Source organism: Rhinatrema bivittatum, chromosome 1, assembly GCF_901001135.1.
Source record: "Rhinatrema bivittatum chromosome 1, aRhiBiv1.1, whole genome shotgun sequence".
NCBI lineage: Eukaryota > Metazoa > Chordata > Amphibia > Gymnophiona > Rhinatrematidae > Rhinatrema > Rhinatrema bivittatum.
Window position 1 is genome coordinate 359,006,075 of NC_042615.1, and position 14,111 is coordinate 359,020,185.

General features: G+C 42.2%; 1 protein-coding gene across 4 annotated transcripts in view; it reads right to left on the reverse strand.

Annotated features, from left to right (window-relative positions):
- The window catches only part of BMP2K (BMP2 inducible kinase), a 402,471-nt gene that overhangs the window by 167,225 nt on the left and 221,135 nt on the right, over positions 1-14,111 (reverse strand). The gene's annotated exons all lie outside the window — the stretch shown is intronic.

Genomic DNA, 14,111 nt, shown 5'->3' on the forward strand with positions numbered 1-14,111 from the left:
CCCTTCTCAAATGATGTTTAGGACCCACGTCAGACGTTATCTTGACCCATTTTTAGTAGAAGAGGGCACGTCGACCCCCTATATCTTCTTCCTCTGGATGGGTCTCTGTCTCTTCTCATTGTGGGGTACTGCTGTAGCCTGCCCCTGAGCCTGCTCCCCCTCTTGGTGTGTCTGTTCCGAAAGGACTGGGACCTTCCAGAAGGGCAAGGTGCCTGGAACTGTGCGTTTTTCTAGGGTCTAAAGCGCTGCAATCCTCTGCCCTTGGTTTTTCTGGGGGAGGAACGCCGAGGTCTTTTATTACTATCTTCCGGTAGTCAGGGCACTGGAGATTTGCCCCATTTGTTGACTAACTTCTCCAATTCCCTTCCAAACAAGAGAGATCCTTTAAAAGGCATTCTCGTGAGGTTCGCTTTGGATGTTGCGTCCACCGACCAATTCCATAGCCGTAGTTGTCTTCTGGCTGCCACTACCGAGGCAATGCCCCTGGCTGAGGTGCGCATTAGGTCTGAGGTAGCGTCAGAGAGGAAAGAGGCTGCAGGTTCCATCTCTCGAGAGGAGCAAACAGGAACGTGCCACCAGAGTACAGCAGGAAGCAATCTGCAATGTCACTGCTGTTGCATCGAAGGCCTGCTTAAGGATGGACTCCAATCAACTGTCCTGCATGTCCTTCAGTGCTGCTTCTCCCTCAACGCGTTGTTCGCTTTGAGACTGCACAGACCATAGCGTCCACTTTTGGGAAATGCAGGCGTTCCTTGGCCGCGGGTTCCAGAGGATATAGGGCTTCCAAGGCCCGCCCCCCTTTGAAGCTGGCTTCCTGGGCATTCCATTCCAGGTCAATCAGTTCCTGGATGGCCTTCATCATAAGAAAGTAGCATGAGGCCTTACGAAGGAACACCAAAATGGGATTCTTCTTTGGTTCCACCATAGGGTCAGTGCCCAGAATGCCCAGTGTCTTCAGACTCTGGGAAATAAGGGCTGGTAATTCATCCTTGTGGAAGAATCGAAGCATGGTTCTATATGTAGAAATCCCTGGAGGAATTTCTCCTTCTTCCAGGGAGTCACTCATCTGAGGTGTCTGGATCCCAATTACGGAGGTTCTTGGTTAGGCAAGGCATGTCTCGAGGAACCCAAGAGGTGCCGGGAAGGTCTTGTGTTTCTGGCAGGGGGTGAGCCTGGTGCGCAGCAAGGGCTGGTTGTGCCTGAACAAAGGTTTGCAGCCCTTTAAAAAATTCCACCCAGGAGAAAGTCCCTAGGTCCATGTTGATCCCAGGAGGGGTTATAGTAGGGACCCCAGAGGTGCCTTCCTGTGGGGGGCCGAGTCGGAGATACATAGGTCCGGGGTACAATCGTCAGTAGTTCCGGACCCCTCTCCCGGCTGTAGGGGACCAGGCTTTGGTTCCCCTTGGGCCTCTTCACACTGCTGGCACAAGAAAGGCTCAAATTCAGGTTGCGTGGCCCTTATGCGGCAGTCAGCACAAACGGAGTGTCCCTTTGCCTTCTTGGAAAGCGGTACTATTGTTTGTGCGCGTGGAAAGCTTCAAACTCGGCAGTGCGTGTAGCTATGCGCATGGATGCGCTTAGTTGTGTGCGCCAGGTGCGCTCAGTTTATGCACACAGGCTGCAAAATTTGTGTGCATGTCTCAGTTGTGCGCACAGCTCTGCGTCTCTCTATGGACACCCGCAAGTTAGGTGCATCAGATGACCGGCCTGCCTTGTGCGTACCGCCAGTCGAGGAGGGGATATGGCACCGACGAACATGCTCACAAGATGGCCCCCCCCCCGAGGGTCTCCATGTATGTGGACCCTTGCACCGGATCGGGGCCTAGCCCAACCAGGGCTGCTCAACCCGATCTGTGTCCCTTTAAACCTCGCCGGAAGAAAGGTTTGGTACTGCTATTTGAGTTCTGGAGACCTGAGACCTAAATTTAAAAAGATTTCTACCTTACCTGGTCTCGGCGCTTACCGGTCGCGTGCCGGGCGGTCTCCAGCTGCGGGAAATATCTTCACCGCTGCGCTCGAATCTGCACCCACTCTGAGGGCTAAGTCCACGCTGGGAACCGGCTGCTGGACCTAGGCTCACCTCTGAGGGATCTCAGAAATCACCTCAGGAAATCTCGACTGGGGGAGGGACCCTTAGGTTTCACTGCAGGAGAAGCAGGGCTCGATCTTCTTAAGGTAAATTTTCTCTTCTTTGTTGTAATTGTTACACTATTCTAGTGTGTGGGATAGTGTCCGCATCTGTTGGGAGACTGAGAATACTGAAGAGCTAAGCTTCCTGCTCAGGTATATGTAGAGTGACGTCAGCGTTGAAATCTGACTCAGTCTCCCATCTGCTAGCCGAAGAACACAATATCCATTGGTCCTGAGTCCATCTGGCTACATGCTAGGAAACTTTAAATACAGTTTTGCTGGGAAGATGAAATTGGCTGGGTTTTTTTAAATTTTGCAGAAGGCCCATTGGAGTTTTTCGTTTTTTGTCTTTTCTAGCCAATTTAAAGATGGGTGTAATTTGTGGAAATGTCACTTTGGCTTGCCCCCTTCCATACTTAGCTTGCTCTCCCAAATAGTTTTGTCTAGACATGCCACTGGGACTATTTTCCAAGACCATAACTCTCCTCCACTAAGGCTTTAGATTTTAAATTTAATTATTCTTCTTTTGCTTAAGGTGAGTTACAATGCAGGAACTGTATTATTTACCTGCCCAAGAGGACATACAATCTAAGCTGTACTGAAATAGTTTAGTTGCCATAAAGATGAGACTGAAATCCAAGAAGTAGAAATATCAGATTAGCCTCTGCACAGAAATTGTTCTAGATTTAACAAGGGAAATTTATTTAAAAATATCTTTAATAAGAAAAATAGAGGGGCAAAACAACCTCCACTTTTATACACTTGCCCCAAGGATCAAAAACCAGTAATCCTGCATCCTAAGTTACTGTTCCTAGTTATGTTATGTTATATTATCCAAGTTGTTCACTCCCTTGTTCATTGTAAGACATATGTTGTCATTTTCTACTTGTTATAATGAAAACCGGAGTGATAAGTAATTCTGTTACCTGAACTTCGGTATAAAAAAGGTTATAAATAAATAAATAAATAAGTTATCTATGGAGCTGGTAGGCTAGCTGTATCCTTTAGGGAATGCCATGGCCTTTGACAAAATAAGAAACATTGAATTCATTGAGGTTAAGAGTACAGAATTTCCCTTAGAATTATAGGTTGCACTTTGAAGTCAATTTTACCTATTTTCAATCTTATAAACATGGAATCTGTTACAAATATTCTCCTAAATCCCATTTCTGTTCATCAGATATTTGATATTTTAGGTAGTAACTATAGCTAGATTTATATCTGCAGTTGACATTTCCATAAAATTCAGACATTCTTTCCTTGTGACAACAAATTACTAGTATCCAGCTGTTTCCTTATGGATATGCTTCTTCACTCTAATTATGCTAATCTGCAGAAAAAATTTGACTTATTTTTTAAAAATGAAGACGACTAATGAGGACACCTTCTAGCCTTCATTAATTCCTAGTCAATACAGGCAAACAGTGTTCAAAGGATATAATCAACACACTTCAAAAACTTTGCAGTGTGATCATGGTAGAAGACTTAGGCACACCCAGATAGGCATTAAAAATGATGGGATAATCTTGTGCAGCAGGGACCCCCGCCCCCCTAAAAGATAGATGAGAAAATATGAGAAGGAATAAATACATTCACATAGGTGATTCCAGAATTATGGGGTGTTAACTGGGGAATAATCATGGGAAGAGGTGTGGGAGTAGGACAAAGATGAAAAAACAGACTGCAAGGAACCAGTTGAGTGGCAGATCACAGAACATGATGGTAAATGGCAGGCCACTCTGGTGAAGGCAAATTTATTAGTGAGATTGCTGAGGAACCAGACCTTTTCAATATCTTTAGCAGTGACATTGCTGAGGAACTTAAGGAACAAATATACTTGTTTTGCAGATATTAGATTGAACTGGGAGAAGTAAAAGCCAGTAAGGAACGCATTGCACAGCAATTCTCACAATACTGATTTCTTGGTAACATGTGTTATTCATCTGACTTTGCATAATGATAATAATTCCTAATGGCCATAAGCTGTCAGTACCATGCAGCAGAAAGTGATTCCCCCCCCAAACCTCCAGTTTTCACCTAGATGCATAAAAATGTTCTGCAAAATCATTCTGGGTTCTAAGTTTTATATAGCTCTACCTATACTGAAAAGTTAGTTGCTGTAGCTTGAAGGGTTTGTAAGGTAATACATACACAGGAAAAAATTGTTTTCTTCCCAATTCTCAGCAAAATCCCTATATTTTTGGGATTTTATTTCAGTTTCCAGCTTTTAAATACATCTACCTATCCTATTCTCAACCAGTTTGACATCAGACCTGATCAGGTGTGCCATGGAAAAATCACTACCATCTGATGCTCAAATCCAGACCAGCACCTAGGCTCCACTTTCAGCAAGTTGCAGCAAAAAGGGACACCAAGAGTGGCCATAAATATGCAGCAGCTCCTTTCTGAGAACATGGGTAAGCAAGCATGCTTCTCCTACCTAGCCACAGCATGTGCCATGGAGTGTAAGAATTAATAGGCAGCATGGAGAACTGGATCCAGTTATCTACAGAGCACAACACTGCATACAGCACTATCTCCTCTTCCCTCTCCCCTTCTGACTCCTTCCAGCCTCTGTCTTATCCCAGGCTGAATGAGATGGGGAGAGTGTGCACTGAACAAAAGATGTGACTCATGCTGAGTGCTGGAAGTAGCAGCACTGGAAGAGCTTGTACTGTAACTAGCCGAACCTGTTACTAACTTCTGTGCTGTATGGATCTAGTTCATTGTGATATGTTCATTTGAGTCTCTGACCCCCTCACCTTTTTTTTCTTAAATATGGAAGAGACTGGTAGGGCTTTCAGTGCTTTCCTAGACCTTGACATATGAATCCTCTCCATGTTCGCACCACCTGTACCTGGAGGTTGGTGTGCCACATATCTTTGCTAAAGCAAGAATGGCTTGGACGTGAAAAGGATGGCAAACATTGGTTTGTAAGATAATGTATATATAAAGTGAAAACATGAACACTTTTTATTTTTTTTATTTTTTTAAAGAACATCAAAAATTAAAGGAGACTAACAAATTGGAAAATTTAAAAGGTTTTGAAAATAAGCTTCAGTGCTAAAATGTGTAACATTTTGAAAACAAAAGTCCGTTAGCAATGTTATCAAATACAGAACTGGAAAATGTCAAAAAATGGGATCTAGGCGTAATCTCAGATGATATCAAGGTAGCAAGACAATGTAATAAAGCAAGAGAACAGCTAACAGTATTCTCTAGTCACATAAGTATTATCAGCAGAAAAAAGGAGGTAATATTGCCCCTGTCACTTGTGAAACAGCACCTTGGACAATTAAGGAGATGAGGGTGGTTCAAAAAATTGCTACTAAAATGATAAAAGGCCTGCAATACAAATCCCACAAAGAAAGGCTTAAGACACTCAAAATATACTCTTGAAAAAAGAAAGGCTTGGTAAATAGGGAAGGTGATATGATAAAAACAATCAAATATTTGACAGGCTTTAATAAAACATGGCAAGGTGAAATATTCCATAGAAAAGGAAATTCAACTAGAAGGGGGTCATAATATAAATTTACAAGGAAGTGGTACAAAGGAAACATGAGAAAATATTTCATTACTGAGAGATTGTAGATGTCTGAAATAGCCTACTGGCAGAGACAGTGGCAACTACAACTGACAGAATTTATATTCTCTTGGGATAGACAAAGCATGGTGGTAAGGGCAGGTTGGGGGAACCGATAAAGAAAATGGGAGGTGGATTGATTACTCAATCATATCATGAAACCTTAATAGTGTTTTCCAACCAGAGTACCATCAGACCTGAATAAGTGCGCCATGGAAAAGTTACTGCTGCCTAATACTCATTTCCAGACAAGCACCATGACTCTGGCTCTCAGCTTCTTGCAGCAAAAAGATACTAGATATGGCACTTAAACACACAGAAGCACCTGTCTGAGAATATGACCCACTAGATGTTTCCAACTATAGACCCATTGCTTCACTACCTTCAATATAAAAAATCACTGAATCTGTTTTTTGTCAACTCTCCGAATACATTAAGATAATAATCTACTTCATGTAAATCAACACGGTTTCCGAAAAGGACACAGCACAGAATCTCTACTGATCTCTTCTTTCGATACAATTATTAGAGGTTTTGACTCAAATACAGACTATATCATGGTATTTCTTGATATATCAGCGGCTTTTGATATCCTACTGCTTAACCTTGAACAAATATGAATCAGCGGTACAGTAAAAAAAAAAAATGGTTCGGTTCTTTTATTTCAGATCGTTCACAAAGATCGTTCAAAATCAGAATGGTACACCACTAAATCTGGCGTCCCACAAGGGTCTTCATTATCACCGCTACTTTTTAATATCTACCTGTTACCTTTGTGTCATCTCTTAACTGACCTTAACCTATCATTTAAAATATATGCAGACGACATTCAATTCATTGTCCCTTTCACCAACACCTGGAAGAAAACCTTCTCATTGCTTCATCTATACTTAACAGCAATAAAAACTTGGCTATCACATAACAGACTAAAATTGAATACCTCAAAAACAGAACTAATATTTCTATCAGTAGTACCAGAGTCTATATTTCAACCACCTGCTACATATACATTTGAAGGGCAAGAAATTGCAATAAAACCTCATGCAAAAAACTTGGGTACTATAATAGATGGTAGACTCTCTATGACAAACAATATATCAGTATTAGTAAAAAAAAAAAAAAAAAAATCATTTAAGCTCCATATGCTAAAAAAACTAAAACCACTTTTACTATTTATTTATTTATTTATTTATTTATTGGTTTTTATATACCGAAGTTCCTGTATACAATACATATCACTCCGGTTCACATTTAACAGATATAGCTATCGCCGGGTAGGCGGTTTACATGGAACATATCAAATATAATATAATGAACAGAAGAACTATAATACAGTGTAATATATTATATTAAGAAACAACTAAGATCAACTTAGGTAACAACTTGGAACAAAAAACTGACTCAATGTGAGCATTACATTATTGTGGTAAGACAAGGCTGGAAGTTTGTTCTTCCTGCTTTAGCTCTCTGGGAAAGCTTGAAGGAAGAGCCAAGTCTTGAGTTTCACCTTGAACGTTGTATGGCACGGTTCTAGGCGGAGGTCCGGTGGTAGTGAGTTCCAGAGTGACGGGCCCGCTGTGGATAGAGCGCGTTTCCTCAGGGTAGATTTTGCAGGTTGGGTGATCATTCTGTTCTGGTATGCCCTTCTGGTTGGTTTGTTAGAAGAGTGTAGTACTACCTTCTGATTTCCGTTTTGTGACTCAATCCCTTATCTTAAGTCTAGACTATTGCAACGCTTTGTATCTAGGTCTGCCGAAGTCCACCACACATCCTTTACAACTTGTTCAAAATGCCACTGCTTGTGTACTGTATAATATCCCACGCAGAGAACACATTACTCCGGTTTTGCAATTTTACATTGGCTACCAATATCCTACCGCATTTCTTATAAAATTCTCACCATAATACATAACTTATTACATAAGACCAACTCAGTATGGCTCTGCGCTCTCCTTAGAATCTACAAACCCACAAGGCAATTACGTTTAATGGACAAATGACGCTAGAGATACCATCAGTAAAAATAGCATACCTGGAACTGACTCGTAAATGCGCTTTTTCAGTTGCCAGACCAACCCTGTGGAACGCTATTCCAGAAGATATTCGTTTAAAAGAAAATACTAAAGAATTCAAAAAGGCTTTAAAAACATCTTTTTACCGCAGCCTATATCATCATTTAACAAATTTTTCTTAAGTGTTGACAGCCTCAATAGCAATATTACCAAAATGACTGCCATATGTTTTTTATTGTTCTGAAGATTAAATTATGTTTTTAGTACTTTTAAAGTAATTTATAATTTTTTTTAGTGCTTTTGAAGTGTAATTTTAATGATGCATGCTGTTTTGTCTATAGTGCTAACTTTTAATTATGTTTTAGCTTTGTAAACCGCTTAGCCAGACAGGTTCCTACCCAATTTTGCGGTATATAAATCTTTTAAATAAAAATAAATAAAATAAATAAATAAACATACGTAGTCATGCATGCCTCTCCTTCCTAGCTCCAGCAAGAGCCATGGAGTATGGGAATTAAATGGGCAGTTTGCAGGGCATGGACAACCAGGACCTACTTTGTGCAGGACACATTGCTCAAAGTTCATCCTTCTCAGCTTCTGTCTTATCACCAGGCTGGGCAAAACGTACATTGAGCACTGGATGCAACTGACTGACTGTTGGGGGCAGCAGCAGTGCAGGAGTTCTAGCAGTCAAGGTAACCAAACAAGCCAAGGCCCATATCTCAGACTTCTCCATCCTCTTGTATAGTATATAGAGGGAGCTGGTCCATAGTGAAGGCTTAATATGTGTGTATCTGCCTCTTCTCCCCCTTTGTTTCAAAAATTGGAAGAAAGACTGGTGGGACTTTTCAGTGCTTCCCTAGCCCTTCTTTTGACCACATGAGGTCTCTCCTTGTCCACACGGCTTGCTGCAGAGAGTGGTGTGCCACACATTTTCATTAATACAGATGTGCCTTGGGCTTGAAAAGGTTGGGACACACTGCTTTAGAGGGCTTAAGAGGAGAAAATGCAAGCCAATGGATAGAGTATGGTGGTATGATTTGATCAGGCTTCCAAGATGACTGGGGTGACCTGCATAGAGTGGCCAAGGTTACACCTTTAATACTGGTATTACCTGCACAGAACAGCAATTGCAACCTTAAATAGCAGTGTTACGACTACATAAGCTTTCCAAAAAGGCTAGGGCAACCAACACAGAGCAACAATTACAAACCTAAGAGCAATGCTGCATCTGCATCACGCTTATAAAAGACTGGGTAACCTGCACAGAGCAACCACGGTTAAAATCCAATCAGTGAGCACTGGAAGGCCAGAGGTTTTGGACAACAGCCTCATAAATTTACAAAACTTGGTGGTAAACCATGGAAGGAACACTGGTAGTTGGATTAAGTATTGGTCAAACAGGAAGACAAGCCCTAAAACATCCTACCACTTGAAGATGGAGGCCAGCACCGTAACATAACTTGGACAATACATGGGACTATGGTGGAAACTGGACTGAGAGATCAAGTAAAATACATGGGTGAGCTGGTGTTGGTTTTAATAGGGGAATCTATACATTCAACTATGCAAAATGGTAGAAACCTAGAGAAGAAGAATCTCAACTGGGTAAACTGGATGGTCAAATTGATCTATCTAACATTTACTATGTTACTATAATCAAAGTTAAAAGGGGAAAATGAGGATGTGATGAGCTGAGAGGATGTGCCTTTCTGAGCTCCGAGCACCAGCCACCTTCAATCTGCTTTTATAAAAGCCATCTGTGACCCAACAACTTCGAATTCTCCAAAACCTACTACGCTTATGTCCATAGACAAATATATGCACAAACCACCAACTACTATGGCCCTTAAAGGAGGAAAGACAGAGAAAAATTGAGGCCTGTACCAGATAGACAAGCACCAGAGCATGGAGACCCAGGGGAAGTAGGCCCCTCAGCAGCCACACTGGAAGCTCTGACGGAAAAAGTCACAGCAGCAGTAGTGGCAGCTATAAATGTAAAATTTGACAAACTCTCGTCCCAGATCTCTATCTTACAAAATTCACTGGATGAACTGCAACCGAGAATGGATGCAATAGGGTGACGTGTCTCCATCCTGGAAGACAACTAACTCGGCAGTAAGGCAGATAGCAGCGCTGGAAACCCAACTCAAATCACACCATGAAACACTTGATGATCTGGAGAACAGATCATGGCGCAACAACCTGCAATTCACCGGCCTGCCGGAGTCTATTGCTGAGGCCAATTTAGCCACTGAACTAGAAAAATGGCTCCCGGAGGCTTTAGAGCTAGCTTTGCTGGGAACGTCACTACAGATCGAGAGCGCTCATCGGCTGGGCACTAGAAGGTCTGATGACCCCAGACCCAGGATCACCATTGCCAGCTTCTTAAATGAAGCTCATAAACAAGATATTCTTAAGTCTTACAGACAGCACCGGGAGCTTAACTATCATGGCAATTCAGTTCGATTTTTTCAAGATTATTCCGCTTCAGTCTCCCAAAGCCGCAAACTTTTCTCCCCAGTGTGCTCGGCCTTAGTCACAAAGCAAATCAAGTTTTCGCTTCAATTTCCAGCTAAATTAAAGGCATGGCATGCTAACACCATCCACTTTTTTTTGAAGAGCCCACTCAAGTGCAAACTTTTCTTGATGGCCTGGATTGAAGGGCACCAGAAATGGATGGTGGGCCAACTAGGACACAAGAAAGTCCTATTAATAACTTTCAAAAAGGTTTACCTGACAGTTACTGTTTGGAAAAGTGGTTTTACTAGCTTGGTTAATCGGAATGCCAGAATGCAAGTTTCAGACTGTTTCAATAAAGCCTGTTTGGTCCTTCACAGACGTCACTCAAGCTTCATCATTATACATGCCAAAGGCGTCACTATGGATTCGAAGCGTGTGACGAGGGAGCTTTATTTTCTACTTTTAGCAAACACGCCGTGTGGGATCTACCTCAAAGTACTTTGTTTTTTCTTTTTTCTTCGACTCAGAGGCTGGCGATAGTGTTCATGAGAAAAATGTCTTATCGCCGTTTACTTTCCCAGCCAAAGGACATTTTGTTCCCCCATTCTACAAGGCACAGACTTACTTTGGCTGCAACAGGAGCAACGCCCTGGACAGTCAGAACCAGGATTTAAGATGTCTTCTTGCCTAAAGGGTAAATCTGACCCAGCGCACGTACTCCAAATTTTCCTTCTCAACTCTCAAACACCTATCTACCCACCGATAGTCAGAACGGGTCCAATGGCAGTTGTCTGCGTGTTCAACCCCGTAACACAGCCACTAGCACGCAAGACCAGTTTTGAAGGTTTGACTTTGACAGACCACAGTTCGGCTACATTCTCTTCTCTGAAGATCAGACAAGGGTGACAGTTGTGCATAGACATATCCTATCAGTTCTGGGGAAAAAAAAAAAAAGCACAAACTAGAACATTCGCCTCTGGCGCACTGTTCGTCCCATAGGTGTGCTGGTGCTCACACATCGGGAACATACCTCCCCTATCTTTGGGGTTTTTTTTACAGCCCATAGAGATGTTGTTCACATGGGAGGGAGGGGGGAGGGTGGGCAAGGCTCATGCTACTGTTTTTCTACTATGGTTCAGAGCAAAGCACTTTTCTATACTCCGGCATCATTTATTTGTCAGACACAGTGTTCAATGATCTATATACTTTCAGTAATATCTCATACTCTTCCCTGAGATCAGGCTGGGAAGCTCAGGGAAAGCCTTGTTTAAACTTTATGTTTGGCCCATCGAGCTTGGCTAGTGGTAATGAGTGACCCTCTATGGGTGGCATCTCTAAATGTTAACGGCTTGGGGTCATCAATTAAAAGGGCAAAAATTTTGCAGTTCTTGAAAAGACAAAAAGTACAAATAGTGTGTCTCCAGGAAACCCATTTCTCAGAATTGGAACATAAAAAATTAGAGACTGGGTTGGTTCTTGTGTTTTTTCTAATGCACAGGGCAAAAAAGCAGGCATAGCCATCCTAATGCATAAATCCATCTTGTTCACACTGTCTAAAGAACTCAAAGATCCGTTGGGTCGCTTCATAATTTTGATTGGGTCCATTAATGGTCGCATGATTACAACTATGCAATGTCTATGGTCCAAACAATTACCAACATGATTTTTTTGACACCCTAACTCAAACTGTTTTAACTAACCAGCAAGGTTCACTGCTCCTGGTAGGTGACTTTAACTGTGTTGCTGACCCATCATTAGACTGACTCACGGCACAGACTCTCCCAAAATCTCTAAGCTCTCCTAGAGGTATTCAGTTTCTATGTGAACAGTTACAAGTACTTGACTACTGGAGCAGTTTGCACCCTACATCCAAAGATTTCACACATACGTCAAGGGCCCACAACTCACTATCATGAATCGACTACATATTAGGCTCTAGATGTTTTTTTCCTCATGTTACTAGGGCGGAGATAGGCCCCACTGCTATCTCAGACCACTCCCTCATATGGGTTGACCTTATTCTCTCAGACAGCACCAAATTATTCAGAGAATGGAAATTCCCAGCTTCTCTATACGCTGACAAATCTCAAACAATTTCTGTCAGACAAATGGAAGCGTATGCACATCATAATAAAGCACACGTCTCCAATCCCTCTCTATTCTGGGCTGCTAGCAAAACGGTCCTCAGAGGTGAAATCATAGCCCGAAACACAGAGTGACAATGCCATCCTAGACCTAGAAATAAAATTGAAAGATGCTAAACTCAAAATGATTAGAGCATTAACCCCTGAAACGAGGTCGGCCAACTTCACTATTCTTACCTCTTTAAATACCTATCTCCACCAAAGAACACAACTCAATCTACGAAACTACGAACACAGATTTTTCAGATTTGGAAACAAGGCTGGCAGGCTTTTAGCAAATGCAGTTAGGGTAGCTAAGGGGAAATCTTACAAAGAGAAACTAAAAACGCAACAGAACAGTTGGGCCACCCAGCCAAACGATATTTGTAATTCCTTCAAAGATTTCTATACTAAACTCTATAGCAGACAGGCTGGGCTCAACCGAAGAAGAGGAAACCATCTTTTACAATATGATTCTCCCTCACATTACATCACAGCAATATCTAAACTGTCCCATTCAAACACATGAGATCCTGAGTGCCGTTTCCAACAGCAAATTGGGCAAGGCACTGGGCCCAGATGGCTTCCCCTTTGATTACTACAAATTTTTGAAAGAAAAAGTCACTGTCCCCTCTACAGGCCTTCTACCATCAGGTTCTCTTCTCAGGTAGCTTCCCCGAAAACTTCACGGATGCCTATATCACAGTCCTACCAAAACCTAAAGGGCAGGTCAGCTGGTTCCCAAATTATCAAACTCATTACAGCTATGCAATACTCCATAAAATCGGGGGTCCTGGCATTGGCGGTCAATTTTGACTATGAAAAAGCTTTCGATAGAACTTTGTGGCCATACATGTTTCTCTGTCCTTGACAAATTTGGGTTTTCGGGAGCTTTTGTCAGCAATATCGCACTACTATATCACGTTCCTAAATCGTATATCTTGGCTAACGGTGGTAGATCAGACCCATTTCCGGTCAGCAGCAGAGTCCGTCAGGGTTGCCCACTTTCCCCCCTTCTTTATCTACTCTCCACTGACCCGCTCCTCCGGAAGATAGCAGATGACACCTCTATTCATGGGCTAGAACTCTAGGCCACATCCTTCAAGGTAGCCGCATTTGCTGATGTCCTCATTTATTTAACTGATACTACCTGTTCTCTGTAGAAAGTCTTGGCACACCAAATCCAATTTGGTAGTTTTGCCGGTCTAAAAATAAACCAAGATAAGTCAGAAGCATTGGATGTTACGGGCAACTTCCACCAATCTTGGCCGGGCTCCTTCCCTTTAAAGTGGATCTCTTCAAAACAAATACCTCGGCATTTATATTCCTTTACAACCATCCCAATTCTATAAGGTTAATGTCCAATCACTATATCTTGCCGTCTGTAAGAATATTCAAAGATGGATGAATCTCCCACTCTACTTATTTGGTAGAATATACCTCTTAAAAATGATCGAACTCCCTAAATGGCTTTACCTACTGCAAATGGCCCCTATATGGCTCTCCAGAAAAGATTTACGAGATGTCGAGAGAGAATTCTCACAGTTTATATGGCAAGGGAAGAAAAAGCTAGGCTCCCACTTCATATTTTACAGGTCCCTTGGGCTAAAGGTAGTCTGAGCTGCCCCGACCTTAGGCACCACAATTTATTTATTTATTTTATTTATTTAGGTTTTTTATATACCGGCATTCATGACAGTCACATCATGCTGGTTCACAGTAAAACAGGGGTGCATAATAAACTTCAAACTGGAACTATGGTGCGGAAAAAAGCAGTTACATATAATAAGGGTGGAT